The sequence below is a fragment of the Polypterus senegalus genome, chromosome 9, assembly GCF_016835505.1.
Source record: "Polypterus senegalus isolate Bchr_013 chromosome 9, ASM1683550v1, whole genome shotgun sequence".
Taxonomy (NCBI): Eukaryota; Metazoa; Chordata; class Cladistia; order Polypteriformes; family Polypteridae; genus Polypterus; species Polypterus senegalus.
In genome coordinates, this window is record NC_053162.1 from 149,423,538 (window position 1) to 149,441,254 (window position 17,717).

Sequence of the window (17,717 nt, forward strand, 5' to 3'; positions counted from 1 at the left end):
ACAGGTGAGGGACTGCCCACATCCGTGATTGTTCCGTGGCTAATTTGCTGCAGCTGCTATGGTCCCTCATATTATAAAAAAGAAGCGCGAGTCGGTTAGGGGAAAAAAAAAGAATGAGAGAGAAAAGGAAGAGGACGGAGGTTAGAGGGAGCGAGGAAGCAAGTCGGAGAGATAGACAGAGACACGCGGAGCGTGTGGGCGAGCGAACGAGCGCTCGCGGGCAGTTGCGAGGAAGCTGGGTGTTAGAACGACACCAAGGCATTTGAGTTGTTGTTGCTCCCGCTGAGCGACTACATAGCGAGAGTGACCAGGGGAAGGCGATGAGCTGCAGAAGGCCGCGGAAAGGCAGCGGAAGTCGGGAGGCTTGGTGGTTGGAGTCCCCAACGTGAGCGACCTGGCTGTTGGTGGAAACCAAGTCTCGGGGACTGGGGTGAGTGCCAGACCGGAGCCAGGGATCGGGATGTCTCCAGTCTCGAGTAAGTGCCGAGAAAAGGGCAGCTGCAGAGTGAGAGTGGCTCCCCTGTTGCGAAGCCTGGACAGGGAGAAGCAGGGGAGTCGCAAGTTAAAAGAAGCACCGGGATCGTTGTTGTTTTTAAAGACTGCTTCCTATTTATTTGATCGTTTTAACCTTGTGGTTTTAAGAAGATTTTTCTATTTATTGGTTTTAACCTCCACGTTTATCTTTAGTTGGATTATTTATTGAAGAATTGGAATCACTGCACTTTATGAACACTTTGTTTTGTTGACTCTTTTAAATAAAAGCACTTTTGCACTTTTTACCATCCCCTTGCTTACTTGTTGCCTCCACTGACTAGCTCACTTGGTCACATTATTGACGGTGTTGAGTTCAAGTGTTTCCAATCAGCAATGGGAGTGTGGAGCCAGAACCCGCATTGTCACACTCCCAGCGAGAGCAGACCCTGTGCATAATGGTTGCTCCTGCTCCATAGCCACTCAAAAGGAGAGATCCCTCAGCCCCCTCCTAAATATCAGCCACACACTCCTTCCTGGGGCTCTATTCCCATTTGCCAGATTCCTCCCGCCTTTCACCTCTGTTTTTTCTTTCATTTTTCCTTTCTGATTCTACCTCATTCTGTCCCAAACAGGGTATGGATGCCCTTCGTGGCATCATTTAGATGCCTGACTGACCCACCTACCTCTGCCCAAGTATGCGGCACGGTCAGCCAATTCCCCAATTAAAAATGGAGCGAAACAAATTCACACACACCTGCACCCGACTGGAGCCTGCACATTTAGTTCATGCTTATTTTTTAAAAATCAGTTACTTTTTTCTTGACCACGGAACCACTGCACCACACCTGCACGATGTTGAATTTACAAGTATTTATTTAAAATGCACAGTGCTGCTAACCTCTCTCATCACAGTGGACTAGTGATGCTTTAGGTATGTTATAATAAAGGGGTGAATAGCTTGTGATCAATTATTTTGCTTGATATTTGTAATTAACTACGACCACTTTGCAGAGATCTGTTTTAACTTTGAAATTTTTATGTAATTTTCTACTTATCAGTGTCAAAATGTCAAATTAAATCCACTGTAGTTCAATGTTGTATCACAGTAAATTTTGAAAAGGTTCAAGGGTTGAATACTTTTTAAAGACCCTGCATCTTTTAATTTTTATGTTTCACAATATGTTAAAATCAGTTGGGAGACCACCTTATGCTTTATTCTTCCAGGATAGTTTCTGGCTCCCCAGAACAATAATATTGGAATAAGTAGGACAATTTTTTTCCATATTTATTTAGAGTGTTAATAAAGTATGGTATAACAGACTGAAACATTGAAAATGAAACATTTTTAAAAAGCAACAAGCTGAATATTTAATCCCTTACCAGGTTACACAACATCAAGAAATGTGGCCAAGCACATCGTACATAGGATTTAGGCCAGCCTGACAGACAAGAATTTACAACCTGGGTTAGAATGTTAGTGTGAAAGAGGCTTAAAATGCTTCAAAAGTGATGGCTGAGAAGCTGCACCTAAGGTGCTAAATTCTTTATTCTGTTTAGAGGTTGGTTGTGGCTTTTAAGTTCAACTCTGCCTAATTCTCTGACTGCGACAAAAATGGCTTGTTTTATTACAAAGGAAAAAAATACCCCAACAGGGGTCCCTGAAGCACTGAAACATAAGCATGTGTGACTTTTTTCAAGACGCACAAGAGTCTGGATCACCACTCTTGGATACTGGAATGAAAATTTGAGGAACAAATATTATAGCCATTCTCATTCCATATGGCCTTCAGCACAAGGACAAAGTGGTTTCTTTTTTTTCCTTTTGGTTTGTTCAAGGCTTCAGCAATGACCCCAGTGCTTACACAAAAAAGCAGGTGCCATGAATATTGATGGTTTTTAATAAAAAAATATCTGAAAATAAAAAAGACTGTAAACAGCTAAACCTTCACCATTTATCAATTTATTCTTGTGCTTCATTTTGTATAGCTTTTTTCAGGCAGTGATTAAAGAACTTTATTGAATGTGGATGATGTGATCTCTAAACTTGAAGGACAACTCAATTTCTTAAAAGGCAGGAAGAAAACACTTTTTGGCTGTCTCTAACACCTGCTGCATCTGCGAATTGAATTTGCCTTTGTAGCATTAGATTAAGTGCAGTCGCTGCACAGAAAGCTTCTGAATAAACTCTGTTTAAAATGCCAGTCTTCGCACAAAGTGAAAAAATATGTATTAATTTTTAGAAGTTTTAGTCTGGAACATGGAAAATTTCATTGAGGCCAAGTTAATTATTGAAACTAAGCATTCTGTACCCTTCCTTGTGATGTATGAAACTTTCTTTTCAGGTAAGCACAACAGATATTAAGCATTTCTGACAGGGATCAGGAACTGCAATTATTTCGAATGAACATGGAATTTCAGCTAAAAGCCATTCACAACCTTACAGTTATTAAGCATCTGACTTCTTTGATGATTTTACAGACTTAAATGGTTTCTGAGGTACTCTGACACAAAAAAGACAGCAAAAATACAATATAAGCCTTAGCAAAATTTCCCTTGAACCACTGGCATAGTGTCGGGGCACAATGAAGTCCAAAAGATCTCACATCACTGTTTGGTACTGTACCCTGCCTGCCACTGGCACAATTCTGTGATCCTTCATCGTTAGCAAAGAAAGAAAACACAGGACAGAAAATGGTAGGGATGGCACGTGCTTTAGAATGAGCATCTAAGAAAACAGAACAAATTCAAATGGCTAACAAGCTAATCAAAATGTGCACAAGCTGGTAGTGAAGTGTTTGGAAACCTTCTGCAGCTATTGTGAGACTCCACTAACTAAACTTACAAGTCATAACCAAACTGGCCAGAAAGTAAATGTACATATACTGTAGAACACACGTATTACTTCAAAGACATTGTGCAGTGATATGCACATGGGTTCCAGCATTATATCAGGGAAAACCAATATGCTGGTATTTCACACCAAAAAAATTCCTATTGAAATGTAACATATAGGCTAATATTTTAAAAGGCTGAAGGGCCCCAAAATTAACCAAAATGATTGTTTTTCAAAGAAATATCCCTGCTGGTAGATTGGATGATCCTGTCCTCTTTAACTGTTACTCCATTACCCCAGAATCACTCCATCTACCTCTAACCGCACATATAATGCCATAGCTGAACTATAGGAACTGACATCATTTGGAAAGCATTTGCGACTGCAGTAGAGCTGATTATGGGCTGTTAGAATGAAAAGTGTGTGCAGAATAAAGATGTTTGTCATGTTACAGTTGTAACAGTTATTCAGAAATGGCAGTGACAGCATTGTAAGGTTACAGTAAAGCAAACAACCGTGATGACGTTTGCATAAATGGCAAACTCTAATGACACTTTGGAATATGTGTGAAGAGCTTTGGGCAACTTTCAAAGCATCCACTTACTGATATCTAGGACACAAAACAGATGTATCAGGTACAAAATTTAAGTGTTTTGACGAGTGACGACATGTTAACAGTAACTGTGATGGAGTACAACAGACATACACAGAAACTCATCCAGCAACTGCACATTGAAACTAAATTATGAGCTCCTTGTGTTGTCTGATGTCAGTTGTAATGAGCTGCCAGCTTTCTTTGCACTTATTGTATGGAATAATTCAAAGGTCTAGTGTTGAAATGTACTGGTGAACAAAACCTTTATTTGAAGCACCTGATGGACCACCCTCAATGGGGATTATAAGTGGAAAACATTTCAGCGCCAGGTGTCTGCATTTTGTTCACAAAATATTTCCTATCAGTTCCTACAGTTGTGAGAAATACTTTTTGAAAATAAAATGGTTTTCTACACTTTATATATATTTTTATTTTTATTTTAATTTTTTAATTTTTATTTTCATTTTTATTGCTATTTAATTTAATATTGTTTCTTTGTATCAGTATACTGCTGCTGGATTATGTGAATTTCCCCTTGGGATTAATAAAGTATCTATCTATCTATCTATCTATCTATCTATCTATCTATCTATCTATCTATCTATCTATCTATCTATCTATCTATCTATCTATCTATCTATCTATCTATCTATACTTTGCTTAAGAAGAATGCTGTTATTGACAAATCACATGACTTGCAAAGGTTGGTACTGGACCTTGGGAACACATATAATGGGAACAAATAAAGATCTATCTATCTATCTATCTATCTATCTATCTATCTATCTATCTATCTATCTATCTATCTATCTATCTATCTATCTATCTATGTAAAGAAATGAAGGAACTCAGGAGCAGACATACACACACATATATAGAAGAGAGAGAGATTAAATGAGGAAGCAAAAAAATAGATTATATATGGGTTTATAACTAGATTTTTTTGCTCAGGCATTTTTTTTATTAGATTAGTAATTTTGTTATAATTCAAAGTGACAAATCGATTTATACATATATAGAACTTCATCATATATATTATAGACACATTTATTCTATCAGTCTAAAAGTCTTGTACAGAATTCTACATAGAGTCAATGGATTTAGCCCATAGTCTTGTAATTAATAGTTAATTTTATTATAAAATATGGCATGCATTTTGGTATTCTTAGGCAATCTCTTCTGTCATACGTGTAGTGCTGGAGAGGCGCAGGAATCCTAGTTTAAACCTACAAGGATTATTTTATGACAGTTCTAACTTATTGATCATAAATTATGATCCATGTACTTTCTCATCTCTCCTAAAATTAATACCTGGCTATACCCCTGCCTATTCTATCATGTGTACATGGAGTATTTCAAGTGCGTGCTGACATAACGACACAGGATACATTTTGACTTCCCAAGACCTGAACTGAATAAACAGGCACAGAAAATATATAGTTATATGAATAAATATTCTAGATTTATGAAGTGTATAGTTTGCTGTTTTTTTTTTTTTTTTTAAGTGGAAGTGTGCCTGATGAATAAGGGTAGCAACAGACTGGTGATTTGTCTCAGTATTGTTTACTACCTTCTGAACAAAGTTTTAGCTCACTGTGACCTCTACACTTGTGAATGTTTTGTTACTTTATGTTATAATAAAAATGAGACAGTTAGTTGTAGAAGCAGCATATAAAATTCATAGCACATACTCTTACTTTTCTGTAACTTTATATTAAGTGCATATTCTGTATACATCCATTTATAGCGTAATAAAGAGCTTCAGCATGTCCTGGTTACATTAAGTGTGGGGCAAATATCAGCCCTGGTTGGGGTGCCAGTTAGTGTAAATATAGAATTACATCATTTGCACTTCTCATTGCTTAGGTCTTAGCAAAGTATACATTTATAAATAAGACATAATCCATCCATCCATCCATTATCCAACCCACTATATCCTAACTACAGGGTCATGGGGTCTGCTGGAGCCAATCCCACCCAACACAGGGTGCAAGGCAGGAAACAAACCCCGAGCAGGGCACCAGCCCACTGCAGATAAAACATAATTAAAAAACAAAATATCTTTAGCACCATGCTATAGAAAATATAAACACTACTCTTTATTCATCCACTCATTTTTTGTCTATTTAGTCTAATACAGTATTATGAAGGAGCAGACTTCCTCAGGTAGTGTTGTTATCAGCACAGGTATCAACGTTTTCATTCAAATTCATATGCATAAACAGAGACATAGAAAAAGAAACAGCACCTATAACTGATAGCATAAATACTTTGTAATTCAGGAGCTTATTAAGCTAAAACCAGTATGTAATAAGAGAAAGAAACAAACTTCCAATCTCTATTGATTTCAGTAGACTGTTATACAGGTATAAGAGAGCGCAGCAGGAACAACTCCAAAATGAAGACTTTTACTTTTCTTTATCCACACACTCATTTGTTAGGATAAAACACCATGCCGCATAAAACATGGTCAAGGCTAATTGGTTTATGCTAGTAAGTGGTCTCCCCTTTGGACCACTCAAACCTCACTATACAAACACATTGAAATTGGAAGGAAAAAAAAAGAAACCTCTTCTGTCAATTACAGTTTCTTTAAATGAGCACATTCATTTTTGAAATGAAAGACATCCTCACTGTGTCAATTCTTCACGCTATAACCACACAAAAGTTAAAGTGAAGCATGGAAGAGCAATTACAAAACAGGGGTTTTAATTTAATAATGAAATGTCTAGCTAGAAAAAGTATGCAAATTGCATGCAAAAATAAGGAATTCCTGAGGAGAAGGGGTTAAACTAGTTTAATTGGCTCTCATTTGGAGCCCAGCGAAATCCACTTGAGTCAATTACCTCATTGACTCAGGGATAAAAAGCATTCCCAGAGGAGGGCCTGGCTTTGGACTCTGATGTGTGCAGTTCTGCGTGTTGAGATGAAGAAACCGCATCCCTGTAAGGAACAATATGAAGATGCCAAACAGCACAGTCTGAGAGAGTTTGCTTCAGCTACTAAAATATGTCCAAAGTTAAATATCATTAAATATGATATCGAACCCAAACTATATTCCAATGTCTGACCACATTCACTTAGGTTAGCTTCTCCCAGGACTCTTTTTATTTCTACTACACATGTTTTCTCAATGTTTTGTTGTGAAAAAAGTGTTCACCACAATAGGCACTTTAACTTCTAAGGTTGTATTTATATTAGTGGGCAAGATAATACTGCTGCAGTGGGCTGGCGGACTGCCCGGGGTTTGTTTCTTGCCTTACGCCCTATGTTGGCAGGCATTGGCTCCAGCAGACCCCCGTGACCCTGTAGTTAGAATATAGTGGGTTGGATAATGGATGGATGGATGGATGGAAGGTAAAACTGAAAATGCTAAAATTAGTACCCTTGATTCATATGCTCATCCTGCAGTACTGACCTATTTAATAATCTCACATACTCACCCCAACACACTACACTTTATGCGCGACAGTATGTTGTTCTCACTGAGACATCTGCAACACATTAACAAATTAGCTTCCATGCCTTAACAGCCCCAAGCCCAGATCATCCAGACCTTTGAAAGGGCTGCACACGTATTCTAACAGCAGCCAAAGTCTTGCTTAAATGCCTTCCCCTACAAAGTTACACGTATGGCTAAAAAATCACAACACCTGAAAGAATTTGAATAAAGTGGACATAATAAATTGTATTAACTCTCATCAGTCACTGCTAAATGTCAGTGAACATAAAGTCAACTTCAACAGGTGTTGAACTCCGGTCCTGGAGGGCCGCAGTGGCTGCAGGTTTTCATTCTACCCATCTTATTCATTAGTGACCAGTTTTTGCTGCTAATTAACTTCTTTTGCCTTAGCTTTAATTAATGTGACTCAGGCCTCTTAGTTGTCTCTTTTTCTTTAATATGCAGCCAAGCATTAATGAGACACAAAGCGAGCTCACCAGTGCCCATCACACAATATCTGAAAATAAAGAAAGGTGAAGGTCTCAGTAAGGCTGATCTGTCAGGTAACCAAAACATTTTGACAATGTTATTAGAAAAAACAGAAAATCAACAGTTTTGGAAATGTCTGCTGTGGCAGAATGAAAGCAGCAAGAAGCCATGGAATGAAATTAATTAACAACAAGGATCAGCTTCTCAGAAATGAATCAATTCAGAGGACTGACTCGTTAAAAAGGGGCGGCACGGTGGCGCAGTGGGTAGCTTCCCAGGTCCTCCCTGCATGGAGTTTGCATGTTCTCCTTGTGTCTGTGTGGGTTTCCTCCCACAGTTAGGTTAGGTGCAGTCAGGTTAGGTGCATTGGCAATTCTGAATTGTCCCTAGTGTGTGCTTGCTATGTGTGTATGTGCGCCCTGCCTGGGGTTTGTTTCCTGTGTTGGCTGGGATTGGCTCCAGCAGATCCAAGTGACCCTGTAGTTAGGATATAGCGGGTTGGATAATGGATGGATGGATGGATTATGTCTTATTTATAAATGTATACTTTACTAAGACCTAAGCAATGAGAAGTGCAAATGATGTAATTCTATATTTACACTAACTGGCACCCCAACCAGGGCTGATATTTGCCCCACACTTAATGTAACCAGGACATGCTGAAGCTCTTTATTACGCTATAAATGGATGTATACAGAATATGCACTTAATATCTTTAATCTTTAAAAAAGGACTATTAAAATGAAGGGAAAAGGAGTTAATTAGCAGTGAAACCTGGTCACTGATTAGGAAAAGGGTTAGAATGAAGGCCCTCCAGGCCTGGAGTTCGACATCCCTGAACTAAATGATGCTCAAACTTTATTCCAATCACCACTTCTGTTACTTGCAGAAACAAAACAGGCATAAATGTTAGATATGAAAAAACACATCCTGAATGGTTAAAATCAGGGTCATGCAGCAAGCTTCATTTCAGGTGACAGCCTTTTAGTTGTTGCAGTCTTTGACTTATTAAGGCAGGTATAATGCTTGTGACAGTCAGGAGAGTTATAGATGACAAAATCTGACCGAGTAGTTATCTTCACTATCTCTGGCATTTGTGATGATTCTAAAAATGCTTTTTTCAAACCCCCTACTTTATAGGGTACTTTCGATGGCTAATTTATCGAAGATGTCACATCAACCAAAATTAGACAACTAATAAATTCCTATGACCTGACTGATTGTTAGTTCAGTTACTTTTAGCTAACCATTAAACATGTTAACCTTAAAGTTACAAGCTCCCATTTTACTTCTTACCAGAAAATACACACTGGTTGAACTATCCAAGCTTAATCAATTGAATTCTAATGGTAATAATACCTTTCTGGCATTTTGCATTTTCTTTTATATTTGTATATCCCCCAGAATCCAACTCTTTTCTAAAACTCTCATTTGTCTGTCCTGCATTTTACCCTTCACAACACTTCTGGCTGCTGTTTCAGAACACTTCACTCACATGATACAGACAATGTCCGCTTTCCCTTATGAACTCTAAAGTATAATTACAATTTCAGCCACACAGTTTATTCACTTAAAAGCTATATCTAAATAATTTGCCTTTATACAAGGATAAGTGTCTGTGTGTCTGTGTATCTGTGTGTCCGTCCAGTTGCTATATCCATTTCTTTCAAACAGGCATTGCACGGCATTGGTCATCTCAAAAAATGACACATTACAAGCATTAACACTGCTTTTACAAATCCTATATAAAAATTGCATATCACAGAGACATCAGATCAAATGGGGCATCAAAAACATTTTTAGTAATACATTTTATTACTACAAATGATTATGATGTGTCATCAGTTTGAATGACAAATGCAGTGCCTTTTATTACTACAAGCATAATGTAATACCTTCCAATATTGCATTGATTGCACTACTTGTTAACCTGTCTTGTTACTTAGGTTTTAACCTGTCTTAAGTAAAGGCACTAAAATAAGACACATACTGTACATTACATATTAGAGTCATATTTAGCAAGCTGTAAATTTTTCATCTCATTATAGTTACTTTGAAAGCAAAAGTGGCTTGTATAAAAGACATGTCTGGCATACAATTTTTAAAATGTGCTTGCTAAGGATTCTCAGAATTATTAAGCTTTAGCGATCTCATTAAAGGTAAAGATAGATAGATTAATACCATAGGTTGAATATCCACTAAATAAACTTCAATTTCTTTATTTAACCAAGGTTAGTGACTGCTTCACCAGTGTGCTAATTCATTTGAATTTAATCTTCCAGGATTCAAATATATGGAGTGAAATCTTAAATCTTTTTCTTGTCTCTTTTGTCTTTGTTACAACTGAAACAACTTTGCTATGGATGGATATTTACACAAGTGTCTCTGTGGAAGTGTCAGATATGTCCTTTGTCCAGAATAAAATACAACAACCATTTTACTTTGATCAGGTCATCATCCATCTAAACTGCAATATAGTCATCCATTCCACAAAATGATTTTATTCATGTAATACCTGTTTGAAGATTGAATAAACAATTGAGAAAGATGGACAGATGAAGGTTTTAAAATAAACTTTTATTCTACTTTCTAGGGCTGTTTAACATTTTAACACATCCAACTCTTTGTGTTTTACTATATTATTTCACGTACAAAGCTGAATAATTGGCATGAAAGGTTTAGAAAAAATATTTTACTAAACCATCCATTTTTGAAATCCACTTGTTCAGAGCAGGGACATGGGGAAGCAGGGGCAAATGTTAAAAATAAGTTAATAAACATACATAAACATATTTATCTAAAAAGTAATTACTGTATATACTTAAATAAATGTAGTTTTCTGAATCGCCTTCCGAAAAGTATAATGCACATGTTTATAAATATTTCTCTTTTTGCAAAATTAAAAATGTAAAATATTCTTTTAGATATAGGCTTTATATATTGCCAATTGACAAATGAATGAGTAATTGAATTGATAATGCACTACCATACAAAAGACATCAGAGTAGACAGCTTTGCCACTTTATAATTCATAAAGATTTCTTTGAAGAGTGTATTATTTATGTCTATTGATACAGAATACCATTATACTCACGCATCAGTCTTTTACATGTATCTTGTGTTCTTGGTTCTTTAAGCATATGTAGTGGCACTTACTGTGTCCATGGACGTATATAACATTTTATACAATTCTCAGTATATTGTGAGTTAGGTCACCAGATCTGGAAAGCTATTGATTTCCATTTTAAATGAAATTCGCAGATGCAGTAAAGTACTATATAAACAACAAAAGAACAAGTGTTTAAAAACCCAAATTAAGTCAGTAGAATCAGTAGGGATAGAGTGAGCACATGAAACAGGGAGGTAAATAAATTCAAGCCTGTTATTATGCATTAAAGTTTAAAAATATGAGATAAACAAAATATATTGTCCAATAAAAATAATAAAAACTAAATCGAAAATAGGGGGTTGACAATTCTTAAACAGTCATGCTAATAGCAGTGGTCCCTTTTTGTTACTGAAAAGATATACTGTATATCCAAATTCTACTAACCACCTCAGTAATAAATTAGTTTTATTAACTAAATTACAGAGTTGATTTCATTATGACCTATTTCTGTCACACTTGTTTTTTTATATTAAAATATATTTGTTTTCCTTCATTAAAACAATTATATGGTTTCATGCATAGGAAAGTTCATGTTTGATGACAAAAAGAGAGAGTGCTTTGGCAGCTAGAAGGAAGAAAGTATTATACCAAAACAGTTTTTGACAGTCTATAATCTGATTTGGCAGCGTAGAACCAGCGTGGTGGAGATGGCTCATAAAGAAATAGTCCTTGGAACAAATCCTGATCCACACACCGTCTTTGTGATATTTACTGATTTTCCTCTTGTTCCTAAACTGTGACTGATATACAAGGAAACAGAAGATGCCTGATCTCCCTATCTAGACCTACAGAGCTTCTTTGCTCATGATTTCTACAGTGTTTAGTCTTGTATATACTGGAAATCATGTAGACACATTTTAACTAGCACACTTTACAGGATGGGATAGTTCAGAGTCTTATGTTCATGAAAAATATCATAGTGTAATGATATATTTCTTATACTCTATTACAAGAATGGCATTGTTCACAGAATCATGGCTAGGAAAACATTAATAACAGGCAGTTCATGCATTGCTTTTAAAACTAATGCAAAGCCAGTGTGTATAAATCTGGTTTGAAAATGGTTCATGGCAGCCATGTATCTTGGTAATTCACTTCTCATCAGATTGGGACCAATGAAACAATGCCATATGAATTTCTCCTTGGGGATTAATAAAGTATCTATTGTTATATATGTGCACTGTGATAATAATTGCAGAGTTCGATTATGCAGCCATGTGCGGTAGGTCTGCTTTCTGTGAGATGAGCTTGATTACTTTGGTGTGAGAGGTGGAAAAGAAAAAGGAAACAATAAATTGAGGTTTTGTGGGTGTTGCACTTACCAGCTGTCAGCGTCTCTCTCTTAGACATAAAATCTATCTGTCTATCTATCTATCTATCTATCTATCTATCTATCTTTGAGTAGTAAGAAAAGCGCTATATAAATGAAAAGAATTATCTATCTATCTATCTATCTATTGTAATAAAATAAAGAGTCCTTTCAAATAGAAAAAGATTTGGGGTTTTATCCCCGTATATTGTCGTCCAGACAGCAATGAAAAGAATGATTCAAATATGACTTTTCAGTACACAATGAATGAAATACTGTTACAAAATGGCATTTATATAGCAGATGGGATGATGGGGGGATGTGGTTGGCAGGAAGTGACGATTGGAGGCGGGACCACGGAACCAACGTCACCAGGAGTAGATTGCAGTAATCGAGTGGGAACCGGAAGTGACGTCATCAGATGGAAACCGGAAGTGACGTCATCGTGGCCATTTTGGATTTGTGAGTTTGGAAATGTTTTATTTGTCTTCCGGTTTTCTGTAGATAGAAAGAGATTCAGGTAAGTACCACGTGATAAACCCTTCTCTCGCGAGATTTCACTCACCTTTAGGCTCTTTGACTGCCTCCAACTCGCACGTGTGTGACACTATCTATCTATCTATCTATCTATCTATCTATCTATCTTTGAGTAGTAAGAAAAGTGTTATATAAATGAAAAGAATAATTATCTATCTATCTATCTATCTATCTATCTATCTATCTATCTATCTATCTATCTATCTATCTATCTATCTATCTATCTATCTATCTATCTATCTATCTTCAGCCATGTGCCATCCAAAGTATTATGTTAAACTTTGTTGACTTTTGTACTGTGACTTTTTACTGTTTTAATCTACTCTTGGATAATGTACAGTTTGAATAAGTAGATCCCTGAGGAACATATTCAGTCTGGTGTGAAACATGAAGACTCATTAAAGAAGCAACAAATTTGGACAGAAACTAAGAATTTCTACCTTAGGCTACAAGATATGCCAATTTAAGGTCAGCAGGCTAATTTGTACTCTCCTTCAATGACCATTTTTGCTGACCAAATAAAAAAGACATGCAGATGCTAAAACATATGTTCTACCACAAATGCAATATAACCACTTTAAAATAAATATAATTTGAGAAAAAGAGTTGATTAACATCTATTGAGCAATATAAATTGTCTAAGATTTCAACATAATCATGCCAAACTATAATAGAGTGTTCACTATATTAGGTGCCATATGTGTATATCAAGAGAGACAGTGGTCTGTTACAGAAAGTTCCAAACTTATACTGAATTAGGAAACTTTAGTTCATAAGATACTGCTCATTATAATCTACATGGTTGACCTCACATGTATGGCTTCAGTACAGAAGTGCTTCCTAATTCAACATAATTAGGTCTCAGCAAAATTAAAGATTTCAGTTTAGTGTACCAGCTTTCTTTTTAAAACTGAATAGTTAAAAGTATAATTGTTACAGATATCTCTTAAGTGAGATATCCTTTTGCACATCTTTTTCATGATAAAATGAACAATTTTGAAGTATTCTGAATTTCTAAAGTTTAACAGAAAAATAGATCTGAAGCAAATGTATATTTATCTTAAAAAAATTTGTTTTCTGAGCAGCAGCTTCACTGCCTCATAGCAACTAGGAGTCTGGATCCCAACTGTGCAGGATATTGCCTGTATGGGCTTTGTATATTTACTCAGTTCTGCATTGGAAGATTAACTGTAAACTCTAAAGTGGTATGTGGGTGTTTAAGTGAGTGTGCCCAGTGATTGGTTGGCACCACATATACAGCAACATCTGATACTGTCAGATGGCAACCTTGAAATGCATCTAGTGTGCTTGCAAATGGATAGATGGATGATTTATTTTCGTTGTTACAGACACAAATTGGTTAAATGCATGTCCATCTAATGATATCTATCTATCTATCTATCTATCTATCTATCTATCTATCTATCTATCTATCTATCTATCTACACACATACATACTGTATATATACATATTTGATCATTTAATTGTTTCCTTTTTAAGTTACAGATGTATTAATTTAATGTAATACAAATGTTGTTGTGTCTATATTTAAATGTTTTGTAACACACATGCGCTTGGGAGACAACTTAAGGATTCTGTTGATGATACTTACTCGCTGAACCAGGGCTGAGGACTGTTTGCCTTCTCTCTTACTCTGCAGAACGGTGTGTATATGTGTGTATATATAGAGAGAGCTTGATGATATATTAAATTTGTTAAGTTAATACTTGATGATTTGTTTCTTTATTAAATTACATTTATAGTTTAATGTAATGCAAAATAAATGTCTTTAAAATATTTTTCATTGATGCAGGTAAATATTTACATTTTTTGAACTGATGCCATAGTTGTTATTTCTTCTAATAAAAAATTAATGGAATATTGGCATGAGAGTTTAAAAAAGTATGAAAAATGTAAAATCTTTTGTAAGAAGCTATTAATGAATTTTGTTGGGGTATCAAAATAATTTAATCGAGGCATTACCTAATAAATCAAAATTTGAATTTGATCAGTTTCTTAATTTAAAGTGCTGTCGTGAAAGGCCAGCTGCAGCTTCTCACACTGATGAAATACCTCAGTGCCAATTACATTTAAGTGAGTGATATGCTCTTATCCGATCTTTAGAGAGTAAGACAATAAATAATATAGATGTAGTACTAAAACTTTATCATGCTGTTTTGAATCATGTCAGGTCACTTGTCAAAGATCTTTGTATAATTAGCAGATGCAGATGTGTATCATCATTAAAAGTGTTGATTTAATAGATGGTTTTTAAAAAGTAGCCTGTCAAAAGATTTTCTTGATTTTAATGCAAGTATAGAATTTCACTAAGTTTGAGAGTTCACTGATAATGCTCTCTAGCACCGGTGGTATAAGTCAGTAACAAACAGAATTTAGGATTATTAAATGACTAGCTGGAATATTGTCAAATTACAAGAAAAAACTGAAATCAGCAGAAGCCAACAATTTACGCAGAAGTTGGAAACTCCACACAAAAACAGAAGTCAAACCTGAACCCCAAGAGCCCTAAAGCTGGAATACTGCCATTGTACCACTTTGCTGTCCTTTGTGTCTAAATTCTTTAATGATATGCAATAAGTTAGTCATCCAACTTAATAATGTCTGTATGTGCCTCTGTGTGTCGGTCCAGATGTTATGTCCCTGTCATTCCAAAAGATGGTTCATCAAAAATATTTTTAGAAATGTATTGTATTACAGTATTACAAATAAGTGTTTGTATCACTGTGGTTCTGTGTGTCTATTCAGTTGCTATGTCTCTGTCATTCCAACAGAGAGAGCATCACAAACAGTAACACTGCTTTTACAAATCCCATACCAAATATCATCAGCATTACACTGCAAAGGTTTACAGTAAAGTCTGCGTTGATTACTTAGATTTCACCCCATCTTAGAAGAGTAGCACAGCTAGTAGTTTATACAAATATAGTATATTTATTTTTTGAGGTTTTATTGTTGGAGAAGCACCAAATAGTTTTTTGCTGGTACAACAATATACCTGCAGAAATGTATGTAGTCTGACAGCCGTCCTGTCAGTATTTGTGTCTATACCATTCTCCTGTGACTCCAGCAGTATATTCCAATTCATACATTCAAAGCAGTCTCTAAGAGATTCTCTTGCCTCAGGTGTCCACTTCCTGAGTGATCAGATATTTACACATTTACATCATAATTTCACAGGGTTTGTATATTGGCTGCAGACAAATCAGATTATGTTCTGATTTTCCAAGTGACAGTAATGCAGAAGCACTGTAAGCCTCCTTAATATTGACATAACACAAGTCCAGTGTTTTATTTTCCCTCATGGACAGCCTACATACTGTGTAAAACCAGTCAAGTGGGAGGAAATTATTGAAATCCCCGGATATAACAACAAAGACATCAGGGTATTGGGTCTGCAATCTCGCAACAGTCTCATGTTATGTCAACGTATATAGTAACTGAGCTAAAGAGAATTGAACCTGCCTAAGAAAAGAACAATCCAAGTTCACAGGGGGCAACCAATCCCAATCTAGCAAGTTCCAGGTGGTGAATAGCAAATTGACTTCAGAAACATTAGTAAGATGCAAAAAAGGCAGGGTCCACTTATTGCCTAACCAGTAACCATCTTATGATGGTGACCAGTTTAATTGTTATACCCAGTTAAATACCCCATGTGACCCATGACAAGGTGCTATTAAGAAATATGTTCTAATCTCTAGAAACCCTCAAATCGACAAAAATGGAAAAAGTATTTTTGTAGCCTTGAATGGCAAATCACATACAAGAAGGTAACACAAACAGAAATAATTGGTGCTGAGTTTGGAAAGAGTGAGCCACTAGCAAATAATGATGCAATCCACTTGCTTAAAGAGACAGTGTCAGATCATTATATGATTATATGAGTGCTGGGTAATATGCCTTAATGGGACCACCTTAAACTCCTATTTTGTTGTGTGGAGTCAGGCCTTAAAGTCAGAAGGTAAGTGGCACTTGCCAAGGAAGACATCATCTTTCAGTGGAATGCTGAGGGCACCTACAACTAGAAATCTCATACAGAAAGACTTCATTCCAAAACCATTGACGTGGTCTTTATCTTAGAAAGGCAACTAAACTCCAAACACAAATGTATCATAGGGTGATAGAGAGGGAAAAATTCTTGTGTTTAATCTGTCTGTCTTGCAAGGTCTTCAGAATACAGTGGAACCATAATTCGTTCCAAAACTCTGGTCGTAAACCGATTTGGTTGTGAACCGAAGTAATTTCCCCCATAGGATTGTATATAAATACAATTAATCCGTTCCAGACCGTACAAACTGTATGTAAATATATATTTTTAAAGATTTTTAAGCACACATACAGTTAATTATGCCATAGAATGCACAGTGTAATAGTAAACTAAATGTAAAAACACTGAATAACACTGAGAAAACCAACACTGCAATAGTTTGCGCTGTAGTGCTACGAACTGCTTGTTAAAAACACTTTTTTTTAATGAGTTTTAAGCACATGGAAAAAAATGAACATTTCAAAAATCTGTAATTTAATAAACCACCAAGAAAATTAACATTGCAACAATGCGCTACGAATCGATCGTTGTAAACAGTGAAGTGGAGGTTAAAATCCAATATAAAAAAGTCTTCATTAAATACAACAAGGTTAAAACAATGCTCAGATCTGTCTCTTTAAAAGCAAGCCTTATGCATCCAGCCGTCTCTCTCTCTCTCTCTCGCGTGCACGTGTGTGTGTATGTGTGTGTTTGTCTGTCTCTCGCGCACGCATGTGTGTTTGTTTGTCTCTCACGCGCCAGTCTATGTGTGTGTTTGTGTGTCTTTCTCTCTCTCGCACGCGTGTCTGTGTGTGTGTGTCTC